The 13,449-nt window shown below is 43.0% G+C and overlaps 1 pseudogene; it reads right to left on the bottom strand.

Moving 5' to 3' along the window:
• Window positions 1-6,172: 6,172 nt before the first annotated feature.
• Window positions 6,173-8,533, bottom strand: LOC147727557 (arf-GAP with coiled-coil, ANK repeat and PH domain-containing protein 2 pseudogene; annotated as a pseudogene).
• Between the last annotated feature and the right edge of the window lie 4,916 nt (window positions 8,534-13,449).

Genomic DNA, 13,449 nt, shown 5'->3' with positions numbered 1-13,449 from the left:
GACTACACAGTCATCAGGAAACAGCCCACAGAGACCGTAGAGCCCCGTTTGGGATCCCCCAATACCTTCAAGCTCCAGTCGGTGTCCTCCGCCCTCGTTCGAAATCCATGGAAGGAGAAAGAGGACTTCGCGAGAATGTACATCGCTGAGGGTAGAATACCTCATCTCCCTGCCGATAATCCAATTGCTACCGGAAGAAATTGAAAATCTCAGGCAAGTTCTACACAAAACAAGTGCCCCCAGAAGGCCGCTATATTTAGAGGGTCGGTTCTTTATCTACTTGCTCATTTGCACGGCGGGGAACAATCCTACCGGGAGCTCAGTCCAGAGCACCGCGGCCAGCTAGCTAGCTGCCGCCATGTTTTTCCCCACCCCTCAAGGTCTACCCACTCCACCGATACAGTATTGTGTGCTTTATGTTCTAATCTTGTGTAGAAATTAATAGAGATAGTTATATTAATAAATACATAGTTTTATATAACTACTGTGTGGTTCTCCTTTCATTTAGTCATTCAGGAGGTGATATTCTGATAAAACAAGCTGCTTTATATCCCTTCAAGATTAATCCTGAAGGCTGCTCTCCACAGCTACAACTAGGTTAACTTTCTAAAGGTTATCTTTGGACTTATACATCATAAGGGTCGTGTGGCCTGGTACAAGGTGCCCAATTTAACTAGCAGATAAACAGACAAATCTGTTGGATTGGCATCCCAGAGGTACCAGTAGCATTTTGTTGAGTTGACATTTTAATCGGTGATAGTCAATTTAAGCTCCCTTCAGTGACCATAGGTTATAATGGAGAAATAATCTGTTTTGGCTTCAGAAAAAGGAACATCTTTAAAAACAGGAACTGCTAAAATGATTTGGGCTTTGACTAGACACATTCAATCTCATTCTAAAGTTAATGCCAAAAATGTAAAAAAATAGTGCAAATGTTTTTTTCATCCAAGTTTTGCGCTGTGGGCCCATTACTTTATGGTACCTTGTAAATATTGTACATGTGAAACTGTTTATAAGTGGTATTACAACGTAAAAGATCTTTTGCAAAAAATGTTTTTGTGCATTATTTCTTGTTATGTGAACTGAGGAGGTACCTTGGGGATATTGTATAGGAAATACTGTGCAGCATGGTTAAATCAACAGCGGGTTGGGCCCTTCCATCATTGTGCTCTCATGGCCTACATCCCTGTACCTTTGTATTTCAACTTCCCAGTTCATTCACCTTTGTGTTCTCTTGGTCCTTAGTCACACAGCTCTCCCTCAAACCACACACCCCTCTTTCCCTCATTGCTCTGTGAACACACCACCACCCTGCTTGTTACTACACACGTGCACCTTAATGTCCTACACACATATCTGACTCCACCCTGTCACATGCATACATCTCACCCTCATTGACACATACACTCACACCTTATATACTCTTTCACAGACACTGCTTCACAAACTACTCTTGCAGTCAAGTGCATGTTCTCCAGCTTCTTAATGTCCCCTTGCTTTTCAACACATGATAATTCCATGGGTACTGCCAAATGAGCACACCCCTCTCTATCGTGTGTTCTCAACACACAAACGCGAACAAATAAATACTGACATATGCACACACCCCCTCCATAAAGGTGCATTCACACTCCTCTCCAATCAGTGACACACGCTCAGCCTATTTCAAGCACTGCCACTCACACAAATATATGTGCCTTACACACAAATACCCCTCACTATCACATATGCATGCATTGCCGCCAATATCACAAGACATACATACCTTCTCCCCCTCAATTGGTGCATCAATTCACACTTTCAAGGACACTCAGGGGGCATATTACCAAGCAATAGCGATAATTATCGCTATTGCTTGGTTAGAGACAAAAATTTACCGCAGAGCTGCGGCGATTTTTATCGCAGATAAACCTTGGTATTACCAAGGTTTATCGCAAATGCGATAAAAATCATCCGCAATGCATGAATATCGCTGAAAAGTCAGCGATATTCATGCATTACCGAGCTAATGCTCCTAGCCATGTTATCCACCTCCCATTAGATAATGTGGCTAAGAACTGCTCAAGTTGGTTATAGGAGATAGCGATGTTAGCGACTGTTTCAAGTCGCTAACATCTTGGCACGCCCACTTTGCATGTCATTAGTGATAAATATCACTGACATGCAAAGTGGGGCCCAAGATGGTCGCTATCTCCTACTAGCTGTTGCTAATTGGTGTTAGCGACAGCTAGGTAATAGGGAGATAATTTTATCTCCGCTTTCATGGCTTTTAAAGCCAAAAAAGTGGGGATAAACCCCCTTGATAATATGCCCCTCAGTCTTTGTCATACCTCTCTTCTCCGTTTAACCCCTTTAACCCCGTAGTCTTTCTTGATTTAAACCACAGAGGCTGCAGTGCAGGGGTTTTAACCTTCTAATATTTAAGGAGAGGTGAAAAAACTCTAGGAGACAGGCACGCTAAGAAGGACAGTTGGAACTCTCATGACTCGAAAGTGGTTCAAATCCTACCAGCAGTGGCAGACTTTGCGTCCATACTACTTTCATTCATTCATCAAACACTGTGGCAAGGAAACATCAAGTCAGTCAATGCATTTTTCCACGTTATTAGGCTGGCACTACTCTGAGAGAAGAGATAACCATAAGGGTGCGAGAAGTAGAATAGGGACCATGGTTACCCCTTGCACCACTGAATGATGTTTGTGCTTTTTATCAGTTCTAATATTGCTACAATTAGGAAGAACTGCTGAGTATTATAGCAACCCACTGGTAATGTGAATAATGATTTTTTATGTTCACAGTTCAGCATTCTTATTGTTCCCTGCCTCAGGAAGATTGTACTTTCTCCCTCTGACCAGTTCCTGCATTTTCTTTATGTTGACAGGGCCAGTGCTTTCATAAAATGGCACTATAAGAATGGAGCTTCTGGGTGGCGGAGCCAAATTACTGATAGAAGGAAGGATGCAATTTTACGGTATAAGTGGAGGGCCTTAGCTCAAAAACTTTCCTTAGGGCCTCATTTACAAAATGTTGATGCACAGCAGCATAGCAAGTATTCCTGCAGTGCTGCGATGAGTCAAAATAAAAGGGCAGAAATGCATTGTATCCACAAGATGCTGCACATTCCTGTCCCTCTCTCTGGCGCTAGTGCACAAACAGCAGCCATACACCAACTTAGACACCCTGACACCATGGTGGAAGGGTGCCTGCGTTGTAGGGATGATTGTTTATGTGCAAGAAGGGACACCTCCCTGCATATAAAAAATCATTAAAGGCGAGTTGGTCCTCTATGTTTGCTGCGGAATGCAACAGACATAGAAAGAGCAACAAACGAGGAGAAACAAAAGTATTTCTCCTCTTTGTGCCACTTATGCTCCACCCCTGGGGAGTCATAGGATTCTGACGCATTCCCAGGTTTACAACATTTTGTCAATCTGTGAATGTGTCAGGTTCCATGATGTTGCTTGGGAACACCCGCAGCAGCACCCATGAAACGCCCTTTTAACTCAGAGTAATGAGTAAAATGGTCCCATATTTACAAGGTCATGAAAAGTCATGCAGGGTGACTTTATACAGCCTTGTAAATATGGGCAGGCACTCTGCACCACTCGTGCTTCTAAAATAGTGGTGCACTGGCACCACAATGGGCTTATAAATGAGGCCCTATGTTTCCTGGAGTGAGAGCTAAAAAATCCTTGTATCCTTCCTGCATTCAGCTCTGTGATGCCCACTTAGCTTGGCCACCGTGTACACGGCGCGTAATCCTACATGTACATGTGCACAAAGGTGTTTGCGGCAGTAGGGTTTTTTGTGTGAGTGGATGCATTCTGAATACCACATTTGGCTTGATCATAGGTTCTTCAGATACAATTTTTTTTAACCCCTTCGCTGCGGCGGCTATTCCGCCGCAGCGCTTAGGGGGTGGGGCGGCCGCGCGGCGGCTCCATACTGTGACGGAACCGCTCCGTCACGGCTCGCGGGTGAGCTGTGCTTGCGACGGAACGGTTCCATCACGAACCCGCCCGCCCATTAAAGCGTCAGCGCAGGTGCAAAATCAGCGCCGCACAGGCGCGGCGAGCGGGCCGTGCCGGAACCGGTCCGTCACAAGCACAGCTCACCCGTGGCTTGTGACGGAGCGGTTCCGTCACAAGCACGGGAGGGGTTAAATAAAACTGTGACGAATATTCTTTACTTGCAAAGCTTTCTTTCCTAAAAGAGAAGACACATGATTAAGATTTCAATGTAGAATCCACAAGACACTGCAAACATAGGGCCTCCTTTACAAGGCCATTGCGCCACTGGTGCGTCACTTTTTTTAACACACCTGCCCATATATACAAGCCACGTAAAGTTACCCACTGTGATTTTTCATGACCTTGTAAATATGAGTTCCTTTCACACATTACTCCGGATGAAAGGGGCATTCCATGGGTGTTGTTGTGGATGTTCCAACGCAACATCCATGCAACTTGACATATTCCTAGATTTACAATGTTTTGAAAAGCTGGGAATGCGTCAGAATGCTATGCCTCACTAGGGAAGGCGTAGGAGTGGTGCAAGAGGCAAAATACTTTTATTTCTCCTCGCTCTTTTCTCTTTCTATGCATGCTGTATTCTACAGCATGCATAGAAAGAGGACATGTCATCACTGATTGTTTTTGGGCTTCCTGCACAAAAACAATCATCCCCACAATGCAGGCATCCCTGAAAAATGACACAAGGGTGCCTGCGCTGGCACATGGCAGCCAATTGTGTGCCCGCGTAGGGGAAAGCACACGCATGCATTGCATTGTTGTCAACACAATGCATCCATATGCTTTGAAATTATGCAGCTCTGCGCAGCAAAATGGCTTGCGGCGCGACGCTGCATCATTTTCTTGTAAATGAGGGGCACATTGACCACCCCCAAATTCATGCAGTGAATTAACTATGCCTAAGTGCTTTAAAAGTGTAGAAATCAACAGGATACTCGCCACTCTTTGCAAATCGTATACCACTTAAAGGCTCATAATTACCAGTTTGAACTTAATAAATTAATATTATTTTGGGAAATTCATTTTTCAAAACAAAAAGTTTTTATTTATTTCGGTCTCTTCAAGAAGTAAACTATTTACATACATTTGTTTGCATAACATTTCCCTTCGAGTTGGAAGAACATTGCTATACCTTTTTAAAAATGGTAAAAATCTGTTCTAATTTATTTACATTTTTTTGTGTAATATTTGACTTGCATTAATGGGCTAACAAAATTACATTGGTATGAAGAAAGGCTGTTGCTACTAGAGATGCTTCAAGAGAAGGTGCATGGAGTGCAATGTTTTTGGAAAAATCGAGAACGTTACAATAATCCCACTGTGTGAGCACTGTATAGATGAACTAGAATGTATGTGCACCTGATAAGTGACTCAATTGAATTTGCACTATTTGGATATACATGCACCTGGCAATTTCTTGATTTGGTTCCAAGAATTACATTCATTATATCCAAGTAAGGTGCTAGCAAGGATTCTGAAAACCTCGTACTTTGCATACCGTTCACAATATTAAAGAATTTAAAAAATGGGTAAATAAATTCATAAACGAGAATGCTACATGGTGCCCTTTTAACCATGTGCCAAATGTATCTTTTAAAACTGATACCTCTATTATTGAAGCTAAGAAAATGAAATGGTAAGCTAGTCTTGTTGACTAGGACATGAAAACTACAATTAGATATTCAAAAGCTGCCGTCTAGAATAACAGTATAAACAATTTTAGAACATGCACTGGTGTGTGTTTTACATGGAAAACAGACGCCAGAATTGACATATACTACATAGCATGGCATCTGCTTCACTTAGGATTTACAATGAGAAGACTTCAAATCTGTGTATCCTTCCGCTGAGGTACCACAAGGTGAAATACATGGACAGTAGGAACATGTGGTAACTTGATATATTTAAACCAAGGAGCACTTTGCTAGACTGGCTGCTGAGGTATCCATATTTCTGGTGCCCTGTGGTGTCTTTCTGTATATAAAGGACCCTATAGTCATGGTGTCAATCAAATGCTGTTGGAGGTTCCAGACTGTTCGGTTCTTAAACTAATGTTCCCAAGTCAGGCAATGAGCCAGGGACCAGGCACTTTACTCAGGAAGCACCAGGTGTGGGTGAGGACAAGGGTGCACTTTTCTCCTCTACATCTTTGAAAACTTTGGTGTATCGGACATCTGGAAACGGTTTAATTTCTCAGGATTATTGGATGCCGTGTGTGAAAAATCACGGATTACGTCCTGGTAGGTCTCGTCACCTGGCTGTCCATACAGTCCTTCAGATTCCCGCATCTCCTCATTCATTCTTGCCACTCGCAACAGGGTTACAATATCAGCATTTGCAGCTTCAAGTGCAATAGTCAAGGGGCATTTTCCTTCTTCATCTTTGGTGTGCTGATTTGCCCCACGCTTCAGAAATAAGCAGACTTGCCCGGTGTGCCCTAAAACAGTTGCATGATGCAGGGGTCCTCTGCCATGCAGGTCCATGTGATTAACATTGGCACCATTCTGCAGCAGGATCTCACAAGTGACCAAAGAGCCCCCATGCACAGCCTGAATGAGGGGTGTTGAGTTGTTGTCCTCTACATTCACCCAGTTAACATCTGCGCCATGTGCCAATGCTTCTGCCATATCAGGAAGGCTTCTCTCATGCGCAGCTCGATAAAGGTACAGCCCTGGATGAAACTTTTTTGAATCCTGAAATACTGAAGAATCTCGCTTCTCGACTTCTAGGACTGGTTGATGCAAACTTTTTGAGGATACAAAAGAGGCAAGAAGTTCTCGAATGCCTTCTGAACTGAAGTGCAATACACTGGCATTGCTTTTCACTGAACTTCTGGCAGATGTTGAGAAGTGATCCTGTGATGCCAGGGACTTCTCAGAACCTCTGAGGTCTTCGTTCTTGCACTGGGAATAAGGCCTTTCCTGTCCATCAGGAGGGTGTGAAGCAACGCAGTCCTGGTTCACAAACCTCTTTTCCATGTACTTTGCTTTGATATATGCCTCCTTTTCCACTCTTGGACTTTCATTGTCTGGCTTCTTTACTCCAAGGGTTTTCAATTTAGCTTCATATATTCGATTAATAACTTGATTTCCCAGTTCACAAATCAGCTTTAGTACTTCAGGCTCCCATGTATCTAACGTTAATGACCTTACTTTTGAAATGTGCACACCAAGGCTCCTGTGTATCTCAGAACACTCAATGCACAGGATGATTCCAAGGTTGATGCTGGCCCATTGTGGATCCGCCAGACCACAATCGCAGCAGACCGAGTTTCCAGCGATACACTGGATCCGCTGTAAGGCACTTTCACCTTTAACTGATTTTTCTTGCACATTGCTGCCAGAGTCCAGACTTCCTGCGGAAGGTGGAGATTTCAAATCCATCTTCTCCGTCTCATCACTCTTTTCTCTATATGCTGCAGCAATGCCGGTTTGGACAGCTTTAATCCATGCCTGTCGCAGCTTTTCAGAGTCAGCCTGTAGCATGCGGCTCTTTGTTGGTGTGACTACTTCAAAGCAGAAACGTCTTTCTATGTCTTCAAAGTGTTTAACTGTGCAGAGCCGTAAATCTTCAAAAACCACTGTGGGGTTATCCTTCATTTTTTTCTGATATACCAGTTGGTTGTTTTGTATTGAGAACCAGCGCCTGTTCCAAGCTTTAAAGGAATTAGAGGCCCTTTTAAAGAGATATCCTTCCACCACAATGCCATTAGCAGTATCAACATTGTATTGAAGTCCGAGATCATCGTTAGTGAAATCCTCCTGCTGAATAGTGGAGTGTTTTTGTTCCATGTCCCTCTTCTGCTTTGCTGCATGCACATCAAGCCGATCCAGCTGTGAACCAAGCTCTTCCATGTGCGGTTCAAGTTCACTGAAGAGATCGTAGCCCTGGTGGAAGAAGCCGAGATGTGCCTTCATGAAGGACAACATCGATTTTAAAATTTCAGACCTCCGCCTTGACTGAAGAACATTGATTTGAAGGACGTTGTCCAAAGCTATGTGCTGGAAGCACTTTCTTTTTGCGATTAAGATGTTTGTTGCCTCCTCCACCTCGTGCAGTTTTGTTCTTTGAACTTGGGCATGTTTAACTAAAGCGTTTTCTTTTTCTTTACTGACCTTATCAAACTGCTTCTTTGCATCTTTGAATTTTGGAAGATCGTCCTGAATAAATATCTGGAGCTGTGTTTGAATGGATCTCTGAGCTTCGTCAAACAGGATTGTGTGATAATTGATCATTTCGTGGAGGCAGTTTGAAAACTTGGTCAAGCTAGACTCAATCACCACATCCTTGCTCGAATACTGTGCCAGGTCCCGCATGCCATTCATAAATTGCTTGTTGGCAGCACAAAAGGCCTTGCCTGCATCAATCATGCCACTACATAGCTTAACAAGCTTATCAAGCTTAACTTCCAGTCCCGTCACATCACCTTCAACCTCCTTCAAAGCGGCTCTGAAACGGGGAGAGTCCGTCAAGCACTCCTCGAAATCAACGGCCCCCTTCATGCTGTCGCCTCGGCCCCTCCCGGGCGATCAAGGTGAGGGCAGGAATAAGAAGGCAGCAGCAAGATGAGGGGGTCTGAGCACAGCAGTTGAAGTCTGTCACTCTTCAGCCTGCCTCACCGCTGCGCAGCTCTCAGCCCTCTGCGCTTCCTCCACTTCTGAGCACAGTCCCTGCTGGCAGACACTCCAGTCTCCTAGATACGCACATAGACATAGACAACAGACAACAATGCAAGAGTCTGAGCGTCATAGACACAAAATATAGAATCAGATTGTGGTCCTCAGCAGGGTTCCACCAATGTATTTGCATTATCAGCAACAAGGCAATTTATCATTGGAGGTAGTGGTCTTTAATAATTTTTCTGTACATATGCAAACCTGTTTTTTTCATTGTCTGGTCACAAAGGTCCATTTTAAAGGAAGGTTTCTGCAAGCACAGACACTCCTGCTCCCCAGAGTCTTTGCCAATAAGGGATACCTGTCTGCTAAACTACTATACTATTGAACGTGTTACAGATTATTTAACACCTCACAGATGCCTTAATTAGGACTGTGGATTCTGTAAAACATGATGTTTATAATGTCCGAAAATCAATAGATCAATACAGCTCTTGATTGACAGTTTTTACTTTAGGGACATGTATTTTTTTCTTTCACACTTGCTCCATCCGGGGGCCTTGGAAAGAGAAACCATTAAGAGTAACTGAGGTCTGCAGTCAGCAGGTATGGGTCCATGGCCACGCTTTGTACATGAGGAACAGCAGTATAGACTAATACATCACCAGAGAACATCACATTAAATTCAAAGGAACACATAAGCACACATCTTAATTTTATCCAGGCCCAGCTCCAGGAATTTTTATTAAGGTGGGCCAAGTGTGCATTCGGGTGGGCCACGGCGGGCCAGATTTGTCACTTATATGTCTAGCCAGGCCTGCTTCAGGGCCCTCCTTTATCTCTCCTAAGTCTTACAAGGAAGGGCCAGTAAAGCTCATTATTTTCCTTTCAAATCTCTTTCTAAATGTTCTCACTCTCAAAAAGTTTTCTTTTTCATGTAATGTCCCCCTGATGGAAAGAGAATGTTTCTGATGTTAGAGTATCAGGCAAGTGACACTTCTCGGGCTCTCCCTCATGACCTCCTCCTTGGATCCCTTCACTGCCACCCTCCTCCAGGGCCCCTCATCTTTCCGTAGCCCCCCCTATTGATCTCTTCCTCAGATTCCCTCACTGCCACTGTCCACCAGCGCCCCTCATCTCTCCGTAGCACCCTACTGACCTCCTCCTAAGACTTCCTCACTAGAACCATCTTCCAGTGCCCCTCATCTCTCCGTAGCCACTCTCTCTTATGCATTTCATTTGTTGTATATCTCTACTCATATTAGTGTAGGGTGTCACAGTACTTTACATCACACACACATTATACAGAGACAAACGATCAGGCAAATATGTAAATCAGTCTACAGGGAATGTCACATAAGCGAATGAAGATTACAAGGTGTAGGAATCACATGTCATCCATACTGGTGGGCAGTATATTTTAAGAGCGTCTGGAGAAGCACAATGTAGTAATGGATCTCTTAGTTAAATGTAAGAAAATGAACTAGAGATCCAATTAGCATATTGTAAATTAAAGTTAGGGGTTTTATTTGAGAAGGAGAGAGAAAACCCACGACTACACATGTCGAGGTCTGAGGCAATATTCCACGGAACGTAACCATTCCAGAACACATCCAATGAGAATAAAAACTTAACACATAAAACATTCTTTAAAGATATAGTGTCATCAAATATGAATATTACTTACATACTACACATCCCCCATTTTATATTGGAAAATGAAAAACACTATACAAACCAATAATACAGCAAATAAAGAAAAACAAATAATCAAAATGTAAAATGCAAATCATAACAACAATCAATAGATATTGATGGAGCAAGGATTCGCATGTAATTTGACTTGCTTGTTATCAGCCCTCTCGACATAACGTTAATTTATTGATCAACATGTTTGTTTTATTAACATCGCATTTCACATAAAGATTTGGGTATCCAGAAGAAGCTTGCATATGTTTTTCTACTAACGATAATCTGCTTGCACTAAAAAGGCTGCTGCTACGTGGGATTTTCTACTGCGCATGCGTCTGTGATACTCATGTGACATGATGTATCTTTCGCTTGGAGGGAAACATTCGCTTCTGCGCACTAGAATTAAAATGGCTTCTTTGTATAACCGCATGCATGAAGATTGCACTGCTTCTTTTGCTAAGATGTTCATTCTGCCAAATTTCTAATGCTATAGTCCAAATAAAATAATGGGAATAAAGTAGAGACAAGTGGTATACAGTGCATTCATTTATTTCTCTGTTCTAAAATTGTTTCTTTTCTATTCCTGCATGTATTGTATTTTGGGCCTGGGATGTGCTGTAACTCCATCTTGAAAACCCACACTGCATGCACAAGCGCTGAAATTCACCCACGTCTACAAGCTATGGCATTGAACCACTACCAACATCTGAAGGAACTGTGAAAATCGTGAGAAGCTAACCCTTTACCTCTGTCAGAGGAAGCTATAATATACAAAGTTATTACAATGTATTTACTAATAGAACATTCATTGTCGGGTGGAATAAAGATGTCATGAGAAAAATAAAATGATGGGCGGGAACGTTAATTTAAATATGAGATGCAGAAAGTTTCTTTTGCTATGGTGTGATGACCTCTCCTCATTCCCTGTCCAATCAAAATTGGGGATCCTTACACTTGTAACATTGAAGGGTGGTACACTGACCTGAAAATAGTATAACTAGGGTAGGCTTAGCTAGTTCATTTGTCCGACTTGTCCGAATAGCTGACCTGTCACTGACCCAACGCACTCAATAGGTGATCAAGAGCAGAGCTGCTGCAAAGCACTCTGTCAGAAGATTCGCTGACCCAATCGGGATCAGGGAAGCTGAGGTGCTGGAGAAGCACTTTGTCGGTGAATTCGATAACACAATCAGAGTTCTGGCTGTTAGCTGCAGAGAGGGAGTAGTGCAGGCATGGCAACTGAATTGCGGGTGCCGGTCTTAACCTTTGGTGGTCCTGTCCTGATCCAAATCTGGTTTTCCCTGTCCTGATTCTGATCTGCACCTGCTGGCCTACTGGCAACTGCAACTTTTGGGGATTTCTGTCCTTAACTGACCTGTGGCCAGGGTTGGTCTTCACGCCATTCTAGGTAAATATAAATCTGTGTGGGTTTGTCAGTGTATTTTTGTTCCTACTCTTTACCCTCCATAACGTGATGCTTTGATTACATATATATATATATATATATATATATATATGTTCCTTTTCTTACCTTCCCTTTGATAAATGCTCAAATCGTTGTGATTACATAGCATGTTTCCTTTTCTTACCTTCACTTATTGCTAAATGTTTAGTATAATATATCTTTTGCATAGTTATACATTAACCCCTTCGCTGCGGCGGCAATTCCGCTGCAGCGCTAGGGGGGATGGGGGGGGGCCGAGCGGCGCTCACATGCTCATGACGGACTCAAGTCAAGTCAAGTCAAAAGATTTATATAGCGCACTACATACCCGGAGGGTCTCAAGGCGCTTGAAGGAGGGTGGGGAGTTATTTGTCGAATTTCCGTCATGGCCCCGCCCGCTCAATGGAACGTCCAGCGCAGGCGCGGAATTCGCCATGGCGGAACCGCACCGTCATGAGCACAGCTCAACCGATGCTCGTGACGGAGCGGTTCCGTCACGAGCATGGAAGGAGTTAATTCTGATTTTCATTATTGAGACTCATTTGGTGTTTAATTTTTGGATCATGATCATTTAACACATTTAGATAAAGAGTTTAAACTTCCAGAGTCTGTGGGTATTATATGAGTGCAAATGCAATTTTTTTCCTATTATGCTAACTCCCTGACCCAATAGTTTACGGGTACCAGCAACAAGGATTGGTAAGTCAATGGTATAGGACCTAGTAAATAAAATAGTCTGGTAGTAGAGCGAAGGTTACCTGGTTAAGTTATAGGTTATTGATTATGGGCCCAGGTGAGTATGGTAAATTATAGTCGGGTGACCTGCGCGCTCTATCAGTATATTCTTTTGGTAGGAGCATGATGGTTAGGGTTTAGTTAGGATAGGTAGTAATAGTTATGTATTGATTATTGATTATTGATCGAACAAATCTGTTTTCACATTGATTATATTGATGCTAATTTGAATTTATTGTATTAACCCAAAATTGTTCGTACCTGTTATATGTTTTGTCTGGAATCCCCAGGGGCAGAATAGCAGGTGGTAAATGGAAGCCACACTGCAGTGAGGTCACTTATCTAGAGGAAATTAGTGCATGGTTAGGTAGAACCAGAAGCACTATTTAGGGTTTTTCTGTGCGAGTGTGTGAATAAATGATAGCAAAGAGTTCGCTAGCAAAACTTTTTTGAGTGATATCACCTAGAAAGGGTCACACGGAAGGAGTAGCAGGTTCGTCTGAGCTTGATTGAGGGCAAAGGGGTTCGCTGGTGAAACTTTGGCCTTAGTATATCCCAGAGTGGATAAGTCTGAAGGAGTAGCAGGTTCTCTGATGCTTGCGTGAAGGGTAGACGGAAGGGATCTATTCGTAGTATATAAAGAGTAAGCGGAAGGGATTTACTCGTAGTGAATGAAATGTAACTTTCCTTTGAATTAATCACTCAGGTACAGTGGCAAATGTTTTTACATTGTTAAACAATAAAATTCTGCAATAGAAGTAAAAGAAATTAAGTTTTAGTATTACTTTGCAAAGGAGGGAGTCAGTCGCGGAACTGCGCTGACGTCACTCAGAGCCGCGCAGGTATTGGTTGAGACAGAGGGTGTGTAGCTGAGGTAATAATTGTAAAGGAGGGGTGAGCACAAGAGCAGGAGAACCAGTCTCATGAGAAA

The sequence above is a fragment of the Lissotriton vulgaris genome, chromosome 3_1, assembly GCF_964263255.1.
Source record: "Lissotriton vulgaris chromosome 3_1, aLisVul1.2, whole genome shotgun sequence".
In the NCBI taxonomy this organism is placed as follows: Eukaryota; Metazoa; Chordata; class Amphibia; order Caudata; family Salamandridae; genus Lissotriton; species Lissotriton vulgaris.
Note: the sequence above shows the minus strand (reverse complement) of the source record. Positions and strands in the feature narration are given on the sequence as shown.